The sequence below is a fragment of the Copadichromis virginalis genome, linkage group LG16 (assembly GCF_057382275.1).
Source record: "Copadichromis virginalis isolate Kocher_CV1m ecotype Utaka linkage group LG16, C_Virginalis_male_GT1.1, whole genome shotgun sequence".
NCBI classification, from domain to species: Eukaryota; Metazoa; Chordata; class Actinopteri; order Cichliformes; family Cichlidae; genus Copadichromis; species Copadichromis virginalis.
In genome coordinates, this window is record NC_140633.1 from 5,730,083 (window position 1) to 5,755,782 (window position 25,700).

Genomic DNA, 25,700 nt, shown 5'->3' on the forward strand with positions numbered 1-25,700 from the left:
CGGAAGTGTTCAAATAATATGTGTGCTTTTAAAAATGCTCGTCTATTTAAAGACTACACAATCTGTGTTAATTCTAATTATACCACAATCCCTTGCCTGTTGTGTTAAATATACATAAACAGTATGTGTTATCAGATGAAAGTACAAAACTCTCAAGAACCCCCCTCCTAAATTTCAGGTGGCATTTTAAAAACATGCCATGACATAACACACAGCTGCTATAATCATTCAGTGAGGTCAAATGTCAATTATAGTTATAGGTTCTTGCTATATGTTATAACATAAACACAGCACAGTTGTAAGAATAATAGTTTCTAGGTTCTAAGGCTTTTTGTCAGTTTAATAGTGAGCTTTACGAGACTCATTTTCGTGCCAAAGGCTCGCACAGGCCTAAGTTCCCTTATGACAACTAGAGCTGGAAACAAGACCTCAAGCGATCCTAAGGCTAATTAATTAGCACGGCTAGCATTTAAAAAACATCTGTTAAATGTTGTCATTGCTAGCATATACCTGTATTACAGCATGGTAAGTAGCGAGAACGCAAAGTTTTTGTTACCTTTGAAAAGAAAAATGTGAAGCTGTAATATTAGCATGAGCTATGCTAATGTTATTCACTGAAACAAACATCTCAGGTACTGACTTACTGCTTTCTAATATCTGTGTTTATTTCTGGATATACCTACATGGTTATTAGACATCCCACATAAAGGGTGACAAAGGCAGTAACTATAAATGACCATAACTTTACTGTAAATTACACTGATGGGCTCAGTTCATATAGTTATATCACGTGCACACGCATGTTAGCAACCGTAACCATGCAGGCTGTTGGTATATGAATGCTGCGCAAGGTTCCAGCTGTTCCTTTACACTTGCTCTTGGATTTGTCTTGACCTGCTCCAAGCTCAGCTTGTGGAAAGATAACTTTTGGAGAATATTTCTACAGAAAGCGGATTTTACTACAAAGCAACAACAACTACTGCATCTTTGGATCTTTTGTACTTGTGTTTCATCATAACAGCAAAGCTTGAAGATCGTGGACCCCGACTCGTCGACAGCCACCAGGTACATTTCAAAATTTCTTCAATTATTTCAAGAATCACTAGATGACTATAGTAATTTTACAGGTTCCAGTGTGAATATCACGTTTTAATGTGATCAAAATAAGTGTGTTCTAAGACTTTTCCTGGCAAATCGCTTTTATGCTTTAAATTTTCCAGGAGAGGTGTAGAATTTATTACCGACTGGTGTATGAATGTGAAAAAAGGTTTTACTTTGATTTGAAGCCTTCAAATTTGACACTTTTTTCCAATGAAATGGTTAAAATTAGCTTAAAATTCGTAAAATGCCCCCCTCCCCAAATATACATATGTATATGTGTATATCGGTTTCTATGGTAACAGCATCTCCTCACAATGTTAGGACATATAGGAGTAAACACACCAGGTCCCCTGTAGGTCCTGACATCATTTTCTTCTCAAAGGCTTCATTTGAATAAACTATAACTTTTTCCCAGCTACATATGCGATGATAAATAAAATAAAATGAAATAATATAAAAAAGAATATTAAAACATCAATCATAGTCAAAAATAATCATAAAGTCAAACTGTTACAAAAATGTGTTTTATTTTTAAAATTGTGTGTGGAGTTCTACTGCCTTTTTTGCATTAGCAATATTTAGGACATGGAATTGGTACATGGGGAGATTAAATGTTTCGTTATATTTTACATCGTTAATGAAAGAATTAAAAAAAATATGAGAATGAGCTGCTAAATTATTTATGGATTTTCTGCAGTATGCTATTCATGTCCAGTTCTTTACAAATCAGTACCTATTATCCATGACCTAGTCCAACGTAGTGTTTGCATAAAGGTTTAAAAAGAACAAATAAACAAAATGAATGTATACAAAATACAATACTGTTACCTTAAAAGTGTAGTGTGCACAGAGTGAGCTGCCTTGGCAGAGATTTGGATGCTTCACTTAATGATTGTGGACATAGTTGAAATCTTGTTTTCTTCTCACATGAACAAGTAAAGTGTCATTCAGTCTGATATGAATGTAGCCTGTAGCTTTAGCACTGGGTGCTTACTACATTCCTACTGTTATTTTAAACTTTGTTTCCTTACAGGCTGTCTTGACTACATTGTTGAACGTCCCAAGAACGAGACCTTTCTGAAGTCATCAGGATCCTTGATGACAGTCTCCTGAGCGCCATCTCTTCTGATGAAGCGTGGGACACTGATACCGTGCGTGTCAGTAAAGGTGAGTACATCGCCCTCTCATCCTCCCCCTCTTCTCATGAAGAACTGGATGCTGATGCGTGTCAGTGAAGTGGAAGGTGAGTACCCCCTCCCCACCTTGCTTTCTTGCACTGAGGTCTGCTTATTGTAAATATCTTGTACTTGTTTTTACACCTTTTAATGTCAAAGTTGGCCTCTGTGCTTTTTCAGTGTTGGAAAGACTCTTTCTTGCACTGAGGTCTGCTTATTGTAAATATCTTGTACTTGTATTTACACCTTTTAATGTCAAAGTTGGCCTCTGTGCTTATCAGTGTTGGAAAGACACTTTCTTGCACTGAGGTCTGCTTATTGTAAATATCTTGTACTTGTTTGAACACCTTTTCATGTCAAAGTTGGCCTTTGTGCTTTTTCAGTGTTGGAAAGACTCTTTCTTGCACTGAGGTCTGCTTATTGTAAATATCTTGTACTTGTTTGAACACCTTTTCATGTCAAAGTTGGCCTTTGTGCTTTTTCAGTGTTGGAAAGACTCTTTCTTGCACTGAGGTCTGCTTATTGTAAATATATTGTACTTGTTTGAAGACCTTTTAATGTCAAAGTTGGCCTCTGTGCTTTTTCAGTGTTGGAAAGACTCTTTCTTGCACTGAGGTCTGCTTATTGTAAATATCTTGTACTTGTTTTTACACCTTTTAATGTCAAAGTTGGCCTCTGTGCTTTTTCAGTGTTGGAAAGACTCTTTCTTGAACCGAGGTCTGCTTATTGCAAATATCTTGTACTTGTTTTTACACCTTTGAATTTCAAAGTTGGCCTTTGTGCTTTTTCATTGGTGGAAAGACTCTTTCTTGCACTGAGGTCTGCTTATTGTAAATATATTGTGTTAACTTGTTATTTTCTGTTTTATCGCGAGAGTACTGTTGCCCGCGAAGGGTTGTTGTTGTTGTCCGTATGAAAAATGGCGGAATGAATAAAGCGCTGTGAATGAGAGTACGACGTCGTGTCTTTTGAGTTAACATTGGTAGCAGAGGATGGTTTCCAATTACAAAGTACCACCAAAGCTTGATGAAGCCAGGCCATACGAATGCTGGAAGAATGAAGTCAACATCTGGAGACGAGTTACGGAGCTGGATAAAAAGAAACAGGCACTCGCGGTGGTGCTGGGCCTTGAGGGAAGAGCCAGAGAAACGGCCATGGAGATACCCGCAGAAGATTTGGACAAAGATTACGGTATGGAAATACTGCTTGCAAAACTTGACGCGGTGTTTCAGAGAGAAGAGAAAGACCGCGCTTATGAAGCCTACTCGTGTTTTGACTCCATTGCAAAGAACCACAGCGTGTCCATGGCAGACTACATTATAGACTTTGAACAGCGTTATAACCGGATGAAAAAGTGGAGGAGTGTAACATTACTTTGTACACTAAAGCCTCAATGACAGACGCTGAAATTTTCCTGACTGAGGCACTGGGGTCAACCATTATTGATACTGCATGTACACGTACAGTTTGTGGTCAGAAGTGGCTAGATAGTTACATGCGTGACCTCAGCCAAGGCCAAGTAAACAAGCTGTTGCAATCAGAAACCCCCAGCTCCAGACCATTTCGCTTTGGGGATGGTATTGTAGTGTATTCCAGCAGAAAAGTGAAACTTCCAGCCAAAATTGGACAAACAAAATGTGACATTGAAAGTGAAGTAGTTCCTGTTGACATTCCACTACTACTGAGCAAAACGTCTCTCAAGAAAGCAGGGACTGTTCTAGACATGGAGAATGACAGTGTTGTCATGTTCAAGCAGCCTGTTCCTCTAGAGCTCACTAGTTCGGGACACTATTGCGTGGACATTAGAGATGAAAATACTACAGAAAGTTGCAATGAAAATGAAGTTCTCATGGTAACTGCTGAAATGTCTACAAAAGAGAAACAGAAAGTCCTTGTGAAACTTCATAAGCAGTTTGGTCATGCATCTGCAGAGAGGTTATTGAGGCTCATCCAAAGCTCTGGCAATACAGATAAACAATGTGCAGTTATTCTACAAGAGATAGTTCATGACTGTGACATTTGTCAGAAATATTGCAAAACCAAGCCGAGACCTGCTGTTGGTCTACCCCTGGCTTCTGAGTATAATGAGACAGTAGCGATGGATCTACATGAGCTGGAGCCCAATGTGTGGTACCTTCACATCATCGACCACTTCACACGCTTCAGTGCCGGCAGCATCGTAAAGACAAAGAAAGCTGCAGAGATCATCAACTCCTTCATTCACACCTGGATAAGCATTCACGGTGCCCCCAGACGGCTCTACACAGACAACGGCGGAGAGTTCAACAACACAGACATTCGGGACATGGCTGAAAACTTCAACATTGAGGTAAAAACAACGGCGGGGTATAGTCCCTGGAGCAACGGACTACTGGAGAGACATAACATGACACTTACAGAAATCCTCCTGAAGGTAAAAAAGGAACGTGGATGTGACTGGCACACTGCGCTAGACTGGGCCCTTATGGCCAAAAACAGTATGCTTAATGTACATGGTTATAGTCCACATCAACTTGTGTTTGGCCAAAACCCCAACCTTCCTTCTGTGTTGATGGATAAGCCACCTGCCTTAGAGGGCACAACTGTAAGTGCAAGAGTAGCTTCCAGGAAAGCATTTACTGAGGCAGAGTGTTCAGAAAGGATCAGGAGAGCACTACGCAAACAACTTAGGCCTACAGATGACAAATATGAGGCAGGAGATAAAGTATACTACAAACGAGTCGACTGTACAGAGTGGAAGGGTCCAGGTGTAGTTATTGGGCAGGATGGAACTGTTGTATTTGTAAGACATGGGGGGACTCTTGTAAGAGTACACCAGTCAAGATTGACTAAAGTGGATTCACAGACTGGAGATAAACAAATACCACACAGTACTACTGATGATGACAACAAAGACGCAGTTGAAAATGATGACACTGACACACCCGATGGTGAACAGAGTATTAGTGAGGAAGAAGACATCACTATTGACAGAGAAACCAACACTACAGAAAACATGTCTGTCACACAAACTGCAAATGAGCCCTCTACACCCACTGATCACGTCTCTGCAAATGTAAAATTAAGATCAGGACAGCTGATTGCTTTTACCAACAGAGACAACGGTGTTCAACACACAGCCAGAGTGCTAGGCAGAGCGGGAAAAGCAAAAGGGCAATACAAAAACTGGTACAATGTGCAATATCTTGAGCATGATGGTAGTGAAGGTGAAAACAGAGATGCAGATGTACTCATAACAAAAGATATTTCCTTTGATTCTGATAAGCAGCAGGAGATTGAGAGCTGGCAAAGTAATGGTGTGTTTGATGAAGTGAAAGAACTGGGTCAAAAATGTCTGTCTACTAGATGGGTCTGTACACTCAAAGAAACTACTAATGGTGTTGTCCCAAAGGCTCGACTTGTGGCACGGGGGTTTGAAGAGGTAAATACTAAAGAACTACAGAAAGACTCTCCAACATGTGCGTCTGAGTCCCTCAGACTGGTGCTAGCTGTGATATGTCAAAACAAGTGGAGAGTAAATTCAATGGACATTAAATCTGCCTTCTTGCAGGGAATGGAACTGTCAAGAGGCATCTATCTTCGTCCCCCACCTGAAGCTGGCAAGGACAATGTTCTATGGAAACTGAAAAAGTGTGTTTATGGACTTGCAGATGGTTCACTTTATTGGTACAATAAGGTCAAAGACATTATGCTCAAAACTGGTGGTAAAATATCACAGGTTGATCCTGCAGTGTTCTATTGGCAGAATGAACAATCTGAGGTTACAGGAGTGCTTGCATGTCACGTTGATGATTTCCTTTGGGCTGGTTCAAGTCACTTTGCAACTCATATCATTCCTGTACTGAAATCTACCTTCCTTGTGGGCCGTGAAGAACATGACAGCTTTTCTTATGTTGGTATGGACATTTGTACAGTTAATGATGTAATAGAGGTGCATCAACAACTTTACATTGACAACCTACAACCGGTTCAGTTACAAGCAGCACGGGCTGTACAGAGGGAGGCTTCCTTAAGTGAAACAGAACGTGAGCAACTCAGGTCAAAAATAGGACAGATTTTGTGGGTTGCCAAACAAACAAGGCCTGATGTTATGTTTGACACATGTAGCCTTGGATCTAATATCAAAGATGCAACTGTACAGTCTATTCATGAAGTGAACAAAGTAATCCGTAAACTTAAGGCAGAGAAAGGGACTCTTAAGTTTCAGCACTTGGGTAACAGTGAGGATCTGGCATTGGTTGTTTTCAGTGATGCTTCATTTGGCAACCTTCCTGATGGCGGTACTCAAGGAGGGGCATTAATCGTCCTTATGGGTAAAGGAGGAAAGTTTTGTCCTCTCTTCTGGCAGTCTAAAAAAATCAGGCGCGTGGTCAGAAGTACACTGGCAGGAGAAACTCTTGCCATGTCAGATGGAATAGACAGTGCAGTCTTCCTGGCAACACTTTTTTCTGAGCTTACAACTGGTAACACTGGTCTAAACGCTCTTCCTTTGATCTGTGTGACTGATAATCATTCCTTGTTTGATGCACTCAAGTCTACTAAGCAGGTTACAGAGAAGAGACTGGGGCTAGAAATGAGCAGCATTAAAGAGCTCATACAAGGCAAGAAAATCAGACAGGTTTGTTGGTCAGATTCAAAATCTCAACTTGCTGATTGTCTGACAAAAAAGGGAGTTTCACCTTTAACCCTTCTAAAGGCGCTAGATGAAGGACTCTGGATACTGTAATCCTTTGTTTACAAAGTTGTCTTTGCATTCAAATGTACCATTGTTTATTGTGTGCAATGATAGTATGCTTTAAGTAAAGCAAAGCACTTTTGAAAATTTTTTTTGTTTATATAAATATATACATATATGTATACAAATGTTTACAGGGGTGTGTTTATACTTTTATTTTATTTTATTTTAAGAAAGAGGGAGATTGTTAACTTGTTATTTTCTATTTTATCGCGAGAGTACTGTAACCCGCGAAGGGTTGTTGTTGTTGTCCGTATGAAAAATGGCGGAACAAATAAAGCGCTGTGACTGAGAGTACGACGTCGTGTATTTTGAGTTAACACTTGTACTTGTTTTTACACCTTTTAATGTCAAAGTTGGTCTCTGTGATTTTTCAGTGTTGGAAAGACTCTTTCTTGCACTGAGGTCTGCTTATTGTTAATATCTTGTACTTGTTTTTACACCTTTTCATGTCAAAGTTGGCCTCTGTGCTTTTTCAGTGTTGGAAAGACTCTTTCTTGCACTGAGGTCTGCTTATTGTTAATATCTTGTACTTGTTTTTACACCTTTTCATGTCAAAGTTGGCCTCTGTGCTTTTTCAGTGTTGGAAAGACTCTTTCTTGCACTGAGGTCTGCTTATTGTTAATATCTTGTACTTGTTTGAACACCTTTTAATGTCAAAGTTGGCCTCTGTGCTTTTTCAGTGTTGGAAAGACTCTTTCTTGCACTGAGGTCTGCTTATTGTAAATATCTTGTACTTGTTTTTACACCTTTTCATGTCAAAGTTGGCCTCTGAGCTTATCAGTGTTGGAAAGACTCTTTCTTGCACTGAGGTCTGCTTATTGTAAATATCTTGTACTTGTTTGAACACCTTTTAATGTCAAAGTTTGCCTCTGTGCTTTTTCAGTGTTGGAAAGACTCTTTCTTGCACTGAGGTCTGCTTATTGTAAATATCTTGTACTTGTTTGAACACCTTTTAATGTCAAAGTTGGCCTCTGTGCTTTTTCAGTGTTGGAAAGACTCTTTCTTGCACCGAGGTCTGCTTATTGTAAATATCTTGTACTTGATTTTACACCTTTTTATGTCAAAGTTGGCCTCTGAGCTTATCAGTGTTGGAAAGACTCTTTCTTGCACTGAGGTCTGCTTATTGTAAATATCTTGTACTTGTTTTTACACCTTTTCATGTCAAAGTTGGCCTCTGAGCTTATCAGTGTTGGAAAGACTCTTTCTTGCACTGAGGTCTGCTTATTGTAAATATCTTGTACTTGATTTTACACCTTTTCATGTCAAAGTTGGCCTCTGAGCTTATCAGTGTTGGAAAGACTCTTTCTTGCACTGAGGTCTGCTTATTGTAAATATCTTGTACTTGTTTTTACACCTTTTAATGTCAAAGTTGGCCTCTGTGCTTTTTCAGTGTTGGAAAGACTCTTTCTTGCACTGAGGTCTGCTTATTGTAAATATCTTGTACTTGTTTTTACACCTTTTAATGTCAAAGTTGGCCTCTGTGCTTTTCAGTGTTGAAAAGACTCTTTCTTGCACTGAGGTCTGCTTATTGTAAATATCTTGTACTTGATTTTACACCTTTTAATGTCAAAGTTGGCCTCTGTGCTTATCAGTGTTGGAAAGACTCTTTCTTGCACTGAGGTCTGCTTATTGTAAATATCTTGTACTTGATTTTACACCTTTTAATGTCAAAGTTGGCCTCTGCGCTTCTGCAGTGTTAGAAAGACTCTTTCTTGCACTGAGGTCTGCTTATTGTAAATATCTTGTACTTGTTTTTACACCTTTTCATGTCAAAGTTGGCCTCTGTGCTTATCAGTGTTGGAAAGACTCTTTCTTGCACTGAGGGCTGCTTATTGTAAATATCTTATACTTGTTTGAACACCTTTTAATGTCAAAGTTGGCATCTGTGCTTATCAGTGTTGGAAAGACTCTTTCTTGCACTGAGGTCTGCTTATTGTAAATATCTTGTACTTGTTTTTACACCTTTTCATGTCAAAGTTGGCCTCTGTGCTTCTGCAGTGTTAGAAAGACTCTTTCTTGCACTGAGGTCTGCTTATTGTAAATATCTTGTACTTGATTTTACACCTTTTAATGTCAAAGTTGGCCTCTGTGCTTCTGCAGTGTTGGAAAGACTCTTTCTTGCACTGAGGTCTGCTTATTGTAAATATCTTGTACTTGTTTGAACACCTTTTCATGTCAAAGTTGGCCTCTGTGCTTGTCAGTGTTGGAAAGACACGTTTTTGCACTGAGGTCTGCTTATTGTAAATATCTTGTACTTGTTTTTACACCTTTTCATGTCAAAGTTGGCCTCTGTGCTTATCAGTGATGGAAAGACTCTTTCTTGCACTGAGGTCTGCTTATTGTTAATATCTTGTACTTGTTTTTACACCTTTTCATGTCAAAGTTGGCCTCTGTGCTTATCAGTGTTGGAAAGGCTCTTTCTTGCACTGAGGTCTGCTTATTGTAAATATCTTGTACTTGATTTTTACACCTTTTCATGTCAAAGTTGGCCTCTGTGCTTATCAGTGTTGGAAAGACTCTTTCTTGCACTGAGGTCTGCTTATTGTAAATATCTTGTACTTGTTTGAAGACCTTTTAATGTTAAAGTTGGCCTCTTTGCTTTTTCCGTGTTGGAAAGACTCTTTCTTGCACTGAGGTCTGCTTATTGTTAATATCTTGTACTTGATTTTTACACCTTTTCATGTCAAAGTTGGCCTCTGTGCTTATCAGTGTTGGAAAGACTCTTTCTTGCACTGAGGTCTGCTTATTGTAAATATCTTGTACTTATTTGAACACCTTTTAATGTCAAAGTTGGCCTCTGTGCTTATCAGTGTTGGAAAGACTCTTTCTTGCACTGAGGGCTGCTTATTGTAAATATCTTGTACTTGTTTGAACACCTTTTAATGTCAAAGTTGGCCTCTGTGCTTATCAGTGTTGGAAAGACTCTTTCTTGCACTGAGGTCTGCTTATTGTTAATATCTTGTACTTGTTTGAACACCTTTTAATGTCAAAGTTTGCCTCTGTGCTTTTTCAGTGTTGGAAAGACTCTTTCTTGCACTGAGGTCTGCTTATTGTAAATATCTTGTACTTGTTTTTACACCTTTTAATGTCAAAGTTGGCCTCTGTGCTTTTCAGTGTTGAAAAGACTCTTTCTTGCACTGAGGTCTGCTTATTGTAAATATCTTGTACTTGATTTTACACCTTTTAATGTCAAAGTTGGCCTCTGCGCTTCTGCAGTGTTAGAAAGACTCTTTCTTGCACTGAGGTCTGCTTATTGTAAATATCTTGTACTTGTTTTTACACCTTTTCATGTCAAAGTTGGCCTCTGTGCTTATCAGTGTTGGAAAGACTCTTTCTTGCACTGAGGGCTGCTTATTGTAAATATCTTGTACTTGTTTGAACACCTTTTAATGTCAAAGTTGGCATCTGTGCTTATCAGTGTTGGAAAGACTCTTTCTTGCACTGAGGTCTGCTTATTGTAAATATCTTGTACTTGTTTTTACACCTTTTCATGTCAAAGTTGGCCTCTGTGCTTCTGCAGTGTTAGAAAGACTCTTTCTTGCACTGAGGTCTGCTTATTGTAAATATCTTGTACTTGATTTTACACCTTTTAATGTCAAAGTTGGCCTCTGTGCTTCTGCAGTGTTGGAAAGACTCTTTCTTGCACTGAGGTCTGCTTATTGTAAATATCTTGTACTTGTTTGAACACCTTTTCATGTCAAAGTTGGCCTCTGTGCTTGTCAGTGTTGGAAAGACACGTTTTTGCACTGAGGTCTGCTTATTGTAAATATCTTGTACTTGTTTTTACACCTTTTCATGTCAAAGTTGGCCTCTGAGCTTATCAGTGATGGAAAGACTCTTTCTTGCACTGAGGTCTGCTTATTGTTAATATCTTGTACTTGTTTTTACACCTTTTCATGTCAAAGTTGGCCTCTGTGCTTATCAGTGTTGGAAAGACTCTTTCTTGCACTGAGGTCTGCTTATTGTAAATATCTTGTACTTGATTTTTACACCTTTTCATGTCAAAGTTGGCCTCTGTGCTTATCAGTGTTGGAAAGACTCTTTCTTGCACTGAGGTCTGCTTATTGTAAATATCTTGTACTTGTTTGAACACCTTTTAATGTCAAAGTTGGCCTCTGTGCTTATCAGTGTTGGAAAGACTCTTTCTTGCACTGAGGGCTGCTTATTGTAAATATCTTGTACTTGTTTGAACACCTTTTAATGTCAAAGTTGGCCTCTGTGCTTATCAGTGTTGGAAAGACTCTTTCTTGCACTGAGGTCTGCTTATTGTGAATATATTGTACTTGTTTTTATACCTTTTAATGTCAAAGTTGGCCTCTGTGCTTATCAGTGTTGGAAAGGCTCTTTCTTGCACTGAGGTCTGCTTATTGTAAATATCTTGTACTTGTTTTTACACCTTTTAATGTCAAAGTTGGCCTCTGTGCTTATCAGTGTTGGAAAGACTCTTTCTTGCACTGAGGTCTGCTTATTGTAAATATCTTGTACTTGTTTGAACACCGTTTAATGTCAAAGTTGGCCTCTGTGCTTTTTCAGTGTTGGAAAGACTCTTTCTTGCACTGAGGTCTGCTTATTGTAAATATCTTGTACTTGTTTGAACACCTTTTAATGTCAAAGTTGGCCTCTGTGCTTATCAGTGTTGGAAAGGCTCTTTCTTGCACCGAGGTCTGCTTATTGTAAATATCTTGTACTTGTTTTTACACCTTTTAATGTCAAAGTTGGCCTCTGTGCTTATCAGTGTTGGAAAGGCTCTTTCTTGCACCGAGGTCTGCTTATTGTAAATATCTTGTACTTGTTTTTACACCTTTTAATGTCAAAGTTGGCCTCTGTGCTTATCAGTGTTGGAAAGGCTCTTTCTTGCACTGAGGTCTGCTTATTGTAAATATCTTGTACTTGATTTTACACCTTTTCATGTCAAAGTTGGCCTCTGTGCTTTTTCAGTGTTAGAAAGACTCTTTCTTGCACTGAGGGCTGCTTATTGTAAATATCTTGTACTTGTTTGAAGACCTTTTAATGTTAAAGTTGGCCTCTTTCCTTTTTCCGTGTTGGAAAGACTCTTTCTTGCACTGAGGGCTGCTTATTGTAAATATCTTGTACTTGTTTGAACACCTTTTAATGTCAAAGTTGGCCTCTGTGCTTTTTCAGTGTTAGAAAGACTCTTTCTTGCACTGAGGGCTGCTTATTGTAAATATCTTGTACTTGTTTGAACACCTTTTAATGTCAAAGTTGGCCTCTGTGCTTTTTCAGTGTTGGAAAGACTCTTTCTTGCACTGAGATCTGCTTATTGTAAATATCTTGTACTTGTTTGAACACCTTTTAATGTCAAAGTTGGCCTCTGTGCTTTTGCAGTGTTAGAAAGACTCTTTCTTGCACTGAGGGCTGCTTATTGTAAATATCTTGTACTTGTTTGAACACCTTTTAATGTCAAAGTTGGCCTCTGTGCTTTTTCAGTGTTAGAAAGACTCTTTCTTGCACTGAGGTCTGCTTATTGTAAATATCTTGTACTTGTTTGAACACCTTTTAATGTCAAAGTTGGCCTCTGTGCTTATCAGTGTTGGAAAGGCTCTTTCTTGCACTGAGGTCTGCTTATTGTTAATATATTGTACTTGTTTGAACACCTTTTAATGTTAAAGTTGGCCTCTTTGCTTTTTCCGTGTTGGAAAGACTCTTTCTTGCACTGAGGTCTGCTTATTGTAAATATCTTGTACTTGATTTTTACACCTTTTCATGTCAAAGTTGGCCTCTGTGCTTATCAGTGATGGAAAGACTCTTTCTTGCACTGAGGTCTGCTTATTGTAAATATCTTGTACTTGATTTTTACACCTTTTCATGTCAAAGTTGGCCTCTGTGCTTATCAGTGTTGGAAAGACTCTTTCTTGCACTGAGGTCTGCTTATTGTGAATATCTTGTACTTGTTTTTACACCTTTTCATGTCAAAGTTGGCCTCTGTGCTTTTTCAGTGTTGGAAAGACTCTTTCTTGCACTGAGGTCTGCTTATTGTGAATATCTTGTACTTGTTTGAACACCTTTTAATGTCAAAGTTGGCCTCTGTGCTTATCAATGTTAGAAAGACTCTTTCTTGCACTGAGGTCTGCTTATTGTAAATATCTTGTACTTGTTTTTACACCTTTTCATGTCAAAGTTGGCCTCTGTGCTTATCAGTGTTGGAAAGACTCTTTCTTGCAATGAGGTCTGCTTATTGTAAATATCTTGTACTTGTTTGAACACCTTTTCATGTCAAAGTTGGCCTCTGTGATTTTTCCGTGTTGGAAAGACTCTTTCTTGCACTGAGGTCTGCTTATTGTAAATATCTTGTACTTGTTTTTACACCTTTTCATGTCAAAGTTGGCCTCTGTGCTTTTTCCGTGTTGGAAAGACTCTTTCTTGCACTGAGGGCTGCTTATTGTAAATATCTTGTACTTGTTTGAACACCTTTTCATGTCAAAGTTGGCCTCTGTGCTTTTTCCGTGTTGGAAAGACTCTTTCTTGCACTGAGGTCTGCTTATTGTAAATATCTTGTACTTGTTTGAACACCTTTTCATGTCAAAGTTGGCCTCTGTGCTTTTTCAGTGTTGGAAAGACTCTTTCTTGATTTGAGGTCTGCTTATTGTAAATATCTTGTACTTGTTTGAACACCTTTTAATGTCAAAGTTGGCCTCTGTCCTTTTTCAGTGTTGGAAAGACTCTTTCTTGCACTGAGGTCTGCTTATTGTAAATATCTTGTACTTGATTTTACACCTTTTAATGTCAAAGTTGGCCTCTGTGCTTTTTCAGTGTTGGAAAGACTCTTTCTTGCACTGAGGTCTGCTTATTGTAAATATCTTGTACTTGTTTGAAGAGCTTTTAATGTTAAAGTTGGCCTCTGTGCTTTTTCAGTGTTGAAAAGACTCTTTCTTGCACTGAGGTCTGCTTATTGTGAATATCTTGTACTTGTTTGAACACCTTTTAATGTCAAAGTTGGCCTCTGTGCTTATCAATGTTAGAAAGACTCTTTCTTGCACTGAGGTCTGCTTATTGTAAATATCTTGTACTTGTTTTTACACCTTTTCATGTCAAAGTTGGCCTCTGTGCTTATCAGTGTTGGAAAGGCTCTTTCTTGCACTGAGGTCTGCTTATTGTGAATATCTTGTACTTGTTTGAACACCTTTTAATGTTAAAGTTGGCCTCTTTGCTTTTTCAGTGTTGGAAAGGCTCTTTCTTGCACTGAGGTCTGCTTATTGTAAATATCTTGTACTTGGTTTTTACACCTTTTAATGTCAAAGTTGGCCTCTGTGCTTTTTCAGTGTTGAAAAGACTCTTTCTTGCACTGAGGTCTGCTTATTGTAAATATCTTGTACTTGGTTTTTACACCTTTTAATGTCAAAGTTGGCCTCTGTGCTTTTTCAGTGTTGGAAAGACTCTTTCTTGCACTGAGGTCTGCTTATTGTAAATATCTTGTACTTGGTTTTTACACCTTTTAATGTCAAAGTTGGCCTCTGTGCTTTTTCAGTGTTGAAAAGACTCTTTCTTGCACTGAGGTCTGCTTATTGTAAATATCTTGTACTTGTTTGAAGACCTTTTAATGTTAAAGTTGGCCTCTTTGCTTTTTCCGTGTTGGAAAGACTCTTTCTTGCACTGAGGTCTGCTTATTGTAAATATCTTGTACTTGGTTTTTACACCTTTTAATGTCAAAGTTGGCCTCTGTGCTTTTTCAGTGTTGAAAAGACTCTTTCTTGCACTGAGGTCTGCTTATTGTAAATATCTTGTACTTGTTTTTACACCTTTTCATGTCAAAGTTGGCCTCTGTGCTTATCAGTGTTAGAAAGACTCTTTCTTGCACTGAGGTCTGCTTATTGTAAATATCTTGTACTTGTTTTTACACCTTTTCATGTCAAAGTTGGCCTCTGTGCTTATCAGTGTTGGAAAGACTCTTTCTTGCAATGAGGTCTGCTTATTGTAAATATCTTGTACTTGTTTGAACACCTTTTAATGTCAAAGTTGGCCTCTGTGCTTATCAGTGTTGGAAAGGCTCTTTCTTGCACTGAGGTCTGCTTATTGTAAATATCTTGTACTTGTTTTTACACCTTTTCATGTCAAAGTTGGCCTCTGTGCTTTTTCCGTGTTGGAAAGGCTCTTTCTTGCACTGAGGTCTGCTTATTGTAAATATCTTATACTTGTTTGAACACCTTTTCATGTCAAAGTTGGCCTCTGTGCTTTTTCAGTGTTGGAAAGACTCTTTCTTGCACTGAGGTCTGCTTATTGTAAATATCTTGTACTTGTTTGAACACCTTTTAATGTCAAAGTTGGCCTCTGTGCTTTTTCAGTGTTGGAAAGACTCTTTCTTGCACTGAGGTCTGCTTATTGTAAATATCTTGTACTTGTTTGAACACCTTTTCATGTCAAAGTTGGACTCAGTGCTTGTCAGTGTTGGAACGACTCTTTCTTGCACTGAGGTCTGCTTATTGTAAATATCTTGTACTTGTTTGAACACCTTTTCATGTCAAAGTTGGCCTCTGTGCTTATCAGTGTTGAAAAGACTCTTTCTTGCACTGAGGTCTGCTTATTGTAAATATCTTGTACTTGTTTGAACACCTTTTAATGTCAAAGTTGGCCTTTGTGCTTTTTCAGTGTTGAAAAGACTCTTTCTTGCACTGAGGTCTGCTTATTGTAAATATCTTCTACTTGTTTGAACACCTTTTCATGTCAAAGTTGGCCTCTGAGCTTATCAGTGATGGAAAGACTCTTTCTTGCACTGAGGTCTGCTTATTGTAAATATCTTGTACTTGTTTGAACACCTTTTCATGTCAAAGTTGGCCTCTGTGCTTATCAGTGTTGAAAAGACTCTTTCTTGCACTGAGGTCTGCTTATTGTAAATATCTTGTACTTGTTTGAACACCTTTTCATGTCAAAGTTGGCCTCTGAGCTTATCAGTGATGGAAAGACTCTTTCTTGCACTGAGGTCTGCTTATTGTAAATATCTTGTACTTGTTTTTACACCTTTTCATGTCAAAGTTGGCCTCTGTGCTTATCAGTGTTGGAAAGACTCTTTCTTGCACCGAGGTCTGCTTATTGTAAATATCTTGTACTTGTTTGAACACCTTTTAATGTCAAAGTTGGCCTCTATGCTTTTTCAGTGTTGGAAAGACTCTTTCTTGCACTGAGGTCTGCTTATTGTAAATATCTTGTACTTGTTTTTACACCTTTTATGTCAAAGTTGGCCTCTGACCTTATCAGTGTTGGAAAGACTCTTTCTTGCACTGAGGTCTGCTTATTGTAAATATCTTGTACTTGTTTGAACACCTTTTAATGTCAAAGTTGGCCTCTGTGCTTTTTCAGTGTTGGAAAGACTCTTTCTTGCACTGAGGTCTGCTTATTGTAAATATCTTGTACTTGTTTGAACACCTTTTCATGTCAACGTTGGCCTCTGTGCTTGTCAGTGTTGGAAAGACACGTTTTTGCACTGAGGTCTGCTTATTGTAAATATCTTGTACTTGTTTTTACACCTTTTCATGTCAAAGTTGGCCTCTGAGCTTATCAGTGTTGGAAAGGCTCTTTCTTGCACTGACGTCTGCTTATTGTAAATATCTTGTACTTGATTTTTACACCTTTTCATGTCAAAGTTGGCCTCTTTGCTTTTTCCGTGTTGGAAAGACTCTTTCTTGCACTGAGGTCTGCTTATTGTAAATATCTTGTACTTGTTTGAACACCTTTTAATGTCAAAGTTGGCCTCTGCGCTTATCAGTGTTGGAAAGACTCTTTCTTGCACTGAGGTCTGCTTATTGTAAATATCTTGTACTTGTTTGAACACCTTTTAATGTCAAAGTTGGCCTCTTTGCTTTTTCAGTGTTGGAAAGACTCTTTCTTGCACTGAGGTCTGCTTATTGTAAATATCTTGTACTTGTTTGAACACCTTTTAATGTCAAAGTTGGCCTCTGTGCTTATCAGTGTTGGAAAGACTCTTTCTTGCACTGAGGTCTGCTTATTGTAAATATCTTGTACTTGTTTGAACACCTTTTAATGTCAAAGTTGGCCTCTGTGCTTTTTCAGTGTTGAAAAGACTCTTTCTTGCACTGAGGTCTGCTTATTGTAAATATCTTGTACTTGATTTTTACCCCTTTTAATGTCAAAGTTGGCCTCTGTGCTTATCAGTGTTGGAAAGACTCTTTCTTGCACTGAGGTCTGCTTATTGTAAATATCTTGTACTTATTTGAACACCTTTTAATGTCAAAGTTGGCCTCTGTGCTTATCAGTGTTGGAAAGACTCTTTCTTGCACTGAGGGCTGCTTATTGTAAATATCTTGTACTTGTTTGAACACCTTTTAATGTCAAAGTTGGCCTCTGTGCTTATCAGTGTTGGAAAGACTCTTTCTTGCACTGAGGTCTGCTTATTGTAAATATCTTGTACTTGTTTTTACACCTTTTCATGTCAAAGTTGGCCTCTGTGCTTTTTCAGTGTTGAAAAGACTCTTTCTTGCACTGAGGTCTGCTTATTGTAAATATCTTGTACTTGTTTGAACACCTTTTAATGTCAAAGTTGGCCTCTGTGCTTATCAGTGTTGGAAAGACTCTTTCTTGCACTGAGGTCTGCTTATTGTAAATATCTTGTACTTGATTTTTACCCCTTTTAATGTCAAAGTTGGCCTCTGTGCTTATCAGTGTTGGAAAGACTCTTTCTTGCACTGAGGTCTGCTTATTGTAAATATCTTGTACTTGTTTGAACACCTTTTAATGTCAAAGTTGGCCTCTGTGCTTATCAGTGTTGGAAAGACTCTTTCTTGCACTGAGGTCTGCTTATTGTAAATATCTTGTACTTGTTTGAACACCTTTTAATGTCAAAGTTGGCCTCTGTGCTTATCAGTGTTGGAAAGACTCTTTCTTGCACTGAGGGCTGCTTATTGTAAATATCTTGTACTTGTTTGAAGACCTTTTAATGTCAAAGTTGGCCTCTGTGCTTATCAGTGTTGGAAAGACTCTTTCTTGCACTGAGGTCTGCTTATTGTAAATATCTTGTACTTGTTTGAACACCTTTTAATGTCAAAGTTGGCCTCTGTGCTTTTTCAGTGTTGGAAAGACTCTTTCTTGCACTGAGGTCTGCTTATTGTAAATATCTTGTACTTGTTTTTATACCTTTTCATGTCAAAGTTGGCCTCTGTGCTTTTTCAGTGTTGGAAAGACTCTTTCTTGCACTGAGGTCTGCTTATTGTAAATATCTTGTACTTGTTTGAACACCTTTTAATGTCAAAGTTGGCCTCTGTGCTTTTTCAGTGTTGGAAAGACTCTTTCTTGCACTGAGGTCTGCTTATTGTAAATATCTTGTACTTGTTTGAACACCTTTTAATGTCAAAGTTGGCCTCTGTGCTTTTTCAGTGTTGGAAAGACTCTTTCTTGCACTGAGGTCTGCTTATTGTAAATATCTTGTACTTGATTTTACACCTTTTAATGTCAAAGTTGGCCTCTGTGCTTATCAGTGTTGGAAAGGCTCTTTCTTGCACTGACGTCTGCTTATTGTAAATATCTTGTACTTGATTTTTACACCTTTTCATGTCAAAGTTGGCCTCTTTGCTTTTTCCGTGTTGGAAAGACTCTTTCTTGCACTGAGGTCTGCTTATTGTAAATATCTTGTACTTGTTTGAACACCTTTTAATGTCAAAGTTGGCCTCTGTGCTTATCAGTGTTGGAAAGACTCTTTCTTGCACCGAGGTCTGCTTATTGTAAATATCTTGTACTTATTTGAACACCTTTTAATGTCAAAGTTGGCCTCTTTGCTTTTTCCGTGTTGGAAAGACTCTTTCTTGCACTGAGGTCTGCTTATTGTAAATATCTTGTACTTATTTGAACACCTTTTAATGTCAAAGTTGGCCTCTGTGCTTTTTCAGTGTTGGAAAGACTCTTTCTTGCACTGAGGTCTGCTTATTGTAAATATCTTGTACTTGTTTGAACACCTTTTAATGTCAAAGTTGGCCTCTGTGCTTATCAGTGTTGGAAAGACTCTTTCTTGCACCGAGGTCTGCTTATTGTAAATATCTTGTACTTATTTGAACACCTTTTAATGTCAAAGTTGGCCTCTTTGCTTTTTCCGTGTTGGAAAGACTCTTTCTTGCACTGAGGTCTGCTTATTGTAAATATCTTGTACTTGTTTGAACACCTTTTCATGTCAAAGTTGGCCTCTGTGCTTTTTCAGTGTTGGAAAGACTCTTTCTTGCACTGAGGTCTGCTTATTGTAAATATCTTGTACTTGTTTGAACACCTTTTAATGTCAAAGTTGGCCTCTGTGCTTTTTCAGTGTTGGAAAGACTCTTTCTTGCACTGAGGTCTGCTTATTGTAAATATCTTGTACTTGTTTGAACACCTTTTCATGTCAAAGTTGGCCTCTGTGCTTGTCAGTGTTGGAAAGACACGTTTTTGCACTGAGGTCTGCTTATTGTAAATATCTTGTACTTGTTTTTACACCTTTTCATGTCAAAGTTGGCCTCTGAGCTTATCAGTGTTGGAAAGGCTCTTTCTTGCACTGACGTCTGCTTATTGTAAATATCTTGTACTTGATTTTTACACCTTTTCATGTCAAAGTTGGCCTCTTTGCTTTTTCCGTGTTGGAAAGACACGTTTTTGCACTGAGGTCTGCTTATTGTAAATATCTTGTACTTGTTTTTACACCTTTTCATGTCAAAGTTGGCCTCTGAGCTTATCAGTGTTGGAAAGACTCTTTCTTGCACTGAGGTCTGCTTATTGTAAATATCTTGTACTTGTTTGAACACCTTTTAATGTCAAAGTTGGCCTCTGTGCTTATCAGTGTTGGAAAGACTCTTTCTTGCACCGAGGTCTGCTTATTGTAAATATCTTGTACTTATTTGAACACCTTTTAATGTCAAAGTTGGCCTCTTTGCTTATCAGTGTTGGAAAGACTCTTTCTTGCACCGAGGTCTGCTTATTGTAAATATCTTGTACTTGATTTTACACCTTTTAATGTCAAAGTTGGCCTCTGTGCTTTTTCAGTGTTGGAAAGACTCTTTCTTGCACTGAGGTCTGCTTATTGTAAATATCTTGTACTTGTTTGAACACCTTTTAATGTCAAAGTTGGCCTCTGTGCTTATCAGTGTTGGAAAGACTCTTTCTTGCACTGAGGTCTGCTTATTGTAAATATCTTGTACTTATTTGAACACCTTTTAATATCAAAGTTGGCCTCTTTGCTTTTTCCGTGTTGGAAAGACTCTTTCTTGCACTGAGGTCTGCTTATTGTAAATATATTGTACTTGTTTTTATACCTTTTCATGTCAAAGTTGGCCTCTGTGCTTTTTCAGTGTTGGAAAGACTCTTTCTTGCACTGAGGTCTGCTTATTGTAAATATCTTGTACTTATTTGAACACCTTTTAATGTCAAAGTTGGCCTCTGTGCTTTTTCAGTGTTGGAAAGACTCTTTCTTGCACTGAGGTCTGCTTATTGTAAATATCTTGTACTTGTTTGAAGACCTTTTAATGTCAAAGTTGGCCTCTTTGCTTTTTCCGTGTTGGAAAGACTCTTTCTTGCACTGAGGTCTGCTTATTGTAAATATCTTGTACTTGTTTGAACACCTTTTAATGTCAAAGTTGGCCTCTGTGCTTATCAGTGTTGGAAAGACTCTTTCTTGCACCGAGGTCTGCTTATTGTTAATATCTTGTAGTTGTTTGAACACCTTTTAATGTCAAAGTTGGCCTCTGTGCTTATCAGTGTTGGAAAGACTCTTTCTTGCACTGAGGGCTGCTTATTGTAAATATCTTGTACTTATTTGAACACCTTTTAATATCAAAGTTGGCCTCTTTGCTTTTTCCGTGTTGGAAAGACTCTTTCTTGCACTGAGGTCTGCTTATTGTAAATATATTGTACTTGTTTTTATACCTTTTCATGTCAAAGTTGGCCTCTGTGCTTTTTCAGTGTTGGAAAGACTCTTTCTTGCACTGAGGTCTGCTTATTGTAAATATCTTGTACTTATTTGAACACCTTTTAATGTCAAAGTTGGCCTCTGTGCTTTTTCAGTGTTGGAAAGACTCTTTCTTGCACTGAGGTCTGCTTATTGTAAATATCTTGTACTTGTTTGAACACCTTTTAATGTCAAAGTTGGCCTCTGTGCTTATCAGTGTTGGAAAGACTCTTTCTTGCACTGAGGGCTGCTTATTGTAAATATCTTGTACTTGTTTGAAGACCTTTTAATGTCAAAGTTGGCCTCTTTGCTTTTTCCGTGTTGGAAAGACTCTTTCTTGCACTGAGGTCTGCTTATTGTTAATATCTTGTAGTTGTTTGAACACCTTTTCATGTCAAAGTTGGCCTCTGAGCTTATCAGTGATGGAAAGACTCTTTCTTGCACTGAGGTCTGCTTATTGTAAATATCTTGTACTTGTTTGAACACCTTTTCATGTCAAAGTTGGCCTCTGAGCTTATCAGTGATGGAAAGACTCTTTCTTGCACTGAGGTCTGCTTATTGTAAACATCTTGTACTTGTTTTTACACCTTTTCATGTCAAAGTTGGCCTCTGAGCTTATCAGTGTTGGAAAGACTCTTTCTTGCACTGAGGTCTGCTTATTGTAAATATCTTGTACTTGTTTGAACACCTTTTCATGTCAAAGTTGGCCTCTGTGCTTGTCAGTGTTGGAAAGACACGTTTTTGCACTGAGGTCTGCTTATTGTGAATATCTTGTACTTGTTTTTACACCTTTTCATGTCAAAGTTGGCCTCTGTGCTTTTTCAGTGTTGGAAAGACTCTTTCTTGCACTGAGGTCTGCTTATTGTTAATATCTTGTACTTGTTTGAACACCTTTTAATGTCAAAGTTGGCCTCTGTGCTTATCAGTGTTGGAAAGACTCTTTCTTGCACTGAGGTCTGCTTATTGTAAATATCTTGTACTTGTTTGAACACCTTTTAATGTCAAAGTTGGCCTCTGTGCTTTTTCCGTGTTAGAAAGACTCTTTCTTGCACTGAGGTCTGCTTATTGTTAATATCTTGTACTTGTTTGAAGACCTTTTAATGTCAAAGTTGGCCTCTGTGCTTTTTCAGTGTTGAAAAGACTCTTTCTTGCACTGAGGTCTGCTTATTGTAAATATCTTGTACTTGTTTGAACACCTTTTCATGTCAAAGTTGGCCTCTGTGCTTGTCAGTGTTGGAAAGACACGTTTTTGCACTGAGGTCTGCTTATTGTAAATATCTTGTACTTGTTTTTACACCTTTTCATGTCAAAGTTGGCCTCTGAGCTTATCAGTGTTGGAAAGGCTCTTTCTTGCACTGAGGTCTGCTTATTGTAAATATCTTGTACTTGATTTTTACACCTTTTCATGTCAAAGTTGGCCTCTTTGCTTTTTCCGTGTTGGAAAGACTCTTTCTTGCACTGAGGTCTGCTTATTGTAAATATCTTGTACTTGTTTGAACACCTTTTAATGTCAAAGTTGGCCTCTGTGCTTATCAGTGTTGGAAAGACTCTTTCTTGCACTGAGGTCTGCTTATTGTAAATATCTTGTACTTGTTTGAACACCTTTTAATGTCAAAGTTGGCCTCTTTGCTTTTTCAGTGTTGGAAAGACTCTTTCTTGCACTGAGGTCTGCTTATTGTAAATATCTTGTACTTGTTTGAACACCTTTTAATGTCAAAGTTGGCCTCTGTGCTTTTTCAGTGTTGAAAAGACTCTTTCTTGCACTGAGGTCTGCTTATTGTAAATATCTTGTACTTGTTTGAACACCTTTTCATGTCAAAGTTGGCCTCTGTGTTTATCAGTGTTGGAAAGACTCTTTCTTGCACTGAGGTCTGCTTATTGTAAATATCTTGTACTTGATTTTTACCCCTTTTAATGTCAAAGTTGGCCTCTGTGCTTATCAGTGTTGGAAAGACTCTTTCTTGCACTGAGGGCTGCTTATTGTAAATATCTTGTACTTGTTTGAACACCTTTTAATGTCAAAGTTGGCCTCTGTGCTTATCAGTGTTGGAAAGACTCTTTCTTGCACTGAGGTCTGCTTATTGTAAATATCTTGTACTTGTTTTTACACCTTTTCATGTCAAAGTTGGCCTCTGTGCTTTTTCAGTGTTGAAAAGACTCTTTCTTGCACTGAGGTCTGCTTATTGTAAATATCTTGTACTTGTTTGAACACCTTTTAATGTCAAAGTTGGCCTCTGTGCTTATCAGTGTTGGAAAGACTCTTTCTTGCACTGAGGTCTGCTTATTGTAAATATCTTGTACTTGATTTTTACCCCTTTTAATGTCAAAGTTGGCCTCTGTGCTTATCAGTGTTGGAAAGACTCTTTCTTGCACTGAGGTCTGCTTATTGTAAATATCTTGTACTTGTTTGAAGACCTTTTAATGTCAAAGTTGGCCTCTGTGCTTATCAGTGTTGGAAAGACTCTTTCTTGCACTGAGGGCTGCTTATTGTAAATATCTTGTACTTGTTTGAAGACCTTTTAATGTCAAAGTTGGCCTCTGTGCTTATCAGTGTTGGAAAGACTCTTTCTTGCACTGAGGTCTGCTTATTGTAAATATCTTGTACTTGATTTTACACCTTTTAATGTCAAAGTTGGCCTCTGTGCTTTTTCAGTGTTGGAAAGACTCTTTCTTGCACTGAGGTCTGCTTATTGTAAATATCTTGTACTTGTTTGAACACCTTTTAATGTCAAAGTTGGCCTCTGTGCTTTTTCAGTGTTGGAAAGACTCTTTCTTGCACTGAGGTCTGCTTATTGTAAATATCTTGTACTTGTTTGAACACCTTTTAATGTCAAAGTTGGCCTCTGTGCTTTTTCAGTGTTGGAAAGACTCTTTCTTGCACCGAGGTCTGCTTATTGTAAATATCTTGTACTTGTTTGAACACCTTTTAATGTCAAAGTTGGCCTCTGTGCTTTTTCAGTGTTGGAAAGACTCTTTCTTGCACTGAGGGCTGCTTATTGTAAATATCTTGTACTTGTTTGAAGACCTTTTAATGTCAAAGTTGGCCTCTGTGCTTATCAGTGTTGGAAAGACTCTTTCTTGCACTGAGGTCTGCTTATTGTAAATATCTTGTACTTGATTTTACACCTTTTAATGTCAAAGTTGGCCTCTGTGCTTTTTCAGTGTTGGAAAGACTCTTTCTTGCACTGAGGTCTGCTTATTGTAAATATCTTGTACTTGTTTGAACACCTTTTAATGTCAAAGTTGGCCTCTGTGCTTATCAGTGTTGGAAAGACTCTTTCTTGCACTGAGGTCTGCTTATTGTAAATATCTTGTACTTATTTGAACACCTTTTAATATCAAAGTTGGCCTCTTTGCTTTTTCCGTGTTGGAAAGACTCTTTCTTGCACTGAGGTCTGCTTATTGTAAATATCTTGTACTTGTTTTTATACCTTTTCATGTCAAAGTTGGCCTCTGTGCTTTTTCAGTGTTGGAAAGACTCTTTCTTGCACTGAGGTCTGCTTATTGTAAATATCTTGTACTTATTTGAACACCTTTTAATGTCAAAGTTGGCCTCTGTGCTTATCAGTGTTGGAAAGACTCTTTCTTGCACTGAGGGCTGCTTATTGTAAATATCTTGTACTTGTTTGAAGACCTTTTAATGTCAAAGTTGGCCTCTTTGCTTTTTCCGTGTTGGAAAGACTCTTTCTTGCACTGAGGTCTGCTTATTGTTAATATCTTGTAGTTGTTTGAACACCTTTTCATGTCAAAGTTGGCCTCTATGCTTTTTCAGTGTTGGAAAGACTCTTTCTTGCACTGAGGTCTGCTTATTGTAAATATCTTGTACTTGTTTGAACACCTTTTAATGTCAAAGTTGGCCTTTGTGCTTTTTCAGTGTTGAAAAGACTCTTTCTTGCACTGAGGTCTGCTTATTGTAAATATCTTGTACTTGTTTTTACACCTTTTCATGTCAAAGTTGGCCTCTGAGCTTATCAGTGTTGGAAAGACTCTTTCTTGCACTGAGGTCTGCTTATTGTAAATATCTTGTACTTGTTTGAACACCTTTTCATGTCAAAGTTGGCCTCTGTGCTTGTCAGTGTTGGAAAGACACGCTTTTGCACTGAGGTCTGCTTATTGTGAATATCTTGTACTTGTTTTTACACCTTTTCATGTCAAAGTTGGCCTCTGTGCTTTTTCAGTGTTGGAAAGACTCTTTCTTGCACTGAGGTCTGCTTATTGTTAATATCTTGTAGTTGTTTGAACACCTTTTCATGTCAAAGTTGGCCTCTATGCTTTTTCAGTGTTGGAAAGACTCTTTCTTGCACTGAGGTCTGCTTATTGTAAATATCTTGTACTTGTTTGAACACCTTTTAATGTCAAAGTTGGCCTCTGTGCTTTTTCCGTGTTAGAAAGACTCTTTCTTGCACTGAGGTCTGCTTATTGTTAATATCTTGTACTTGTTTGAAGACCTTTTAATGTCAAAGTTGGCCTCTGTGCTTTTTCAGTGTTGAAAAGACTCTTTCTTGCACTGAGGTCTGCTTATTGTAAATATCTTGTACTTGTTTGAACACCTTTTCATGTCAAAGTTGGCCTCTGTGCTTGTCAGTGTTGGAAAGACTCTTTCTTGCACTGAGGTCTGCTTATTGTTAATATCTTGTACTTGTTTTTACACCTTTTCATGTCAAAGTTGGCCTCTGTGCTTTTTCAGTGTTGGAAAGACTCTTTCTTGCACTGAGGTCTGCTTATTGTAAATATCTTGTACTTGATTTTACACCTTTTAATGTCAAAGTTGGCCTCTGTGCTTCTGCAGTGTTGGAAAGACTCTTTCTTGCACTGA

At 38.2% G+C, this 25,700-nt stretch overlaps 1 long non-coding RNA gene across 1 annotated transcript in view; it reads left to right on the plus strand.

Moving 5' to 3' along the window:
- The first annotated feature begins 827 nt into the window (after positions 1-827).
- LOC146690152 (uncharacterized) overlaps positions 828-25,700 on the plus strand; it is a 71,729-nt gene continuing 46,856 nt past the window's right edge. Inside the window, exons 1-2 of the long non-coding RNA XR_014915735.1 lie at positions 828-1,065; positions 2,135-2,268. This is a non-coding gene — a long non-coding RNA (uncharacterized LOC146690152). The remainder of the gene's footprint in view (positions 1,066-2,134; positions 2,269-25,700) is intronic.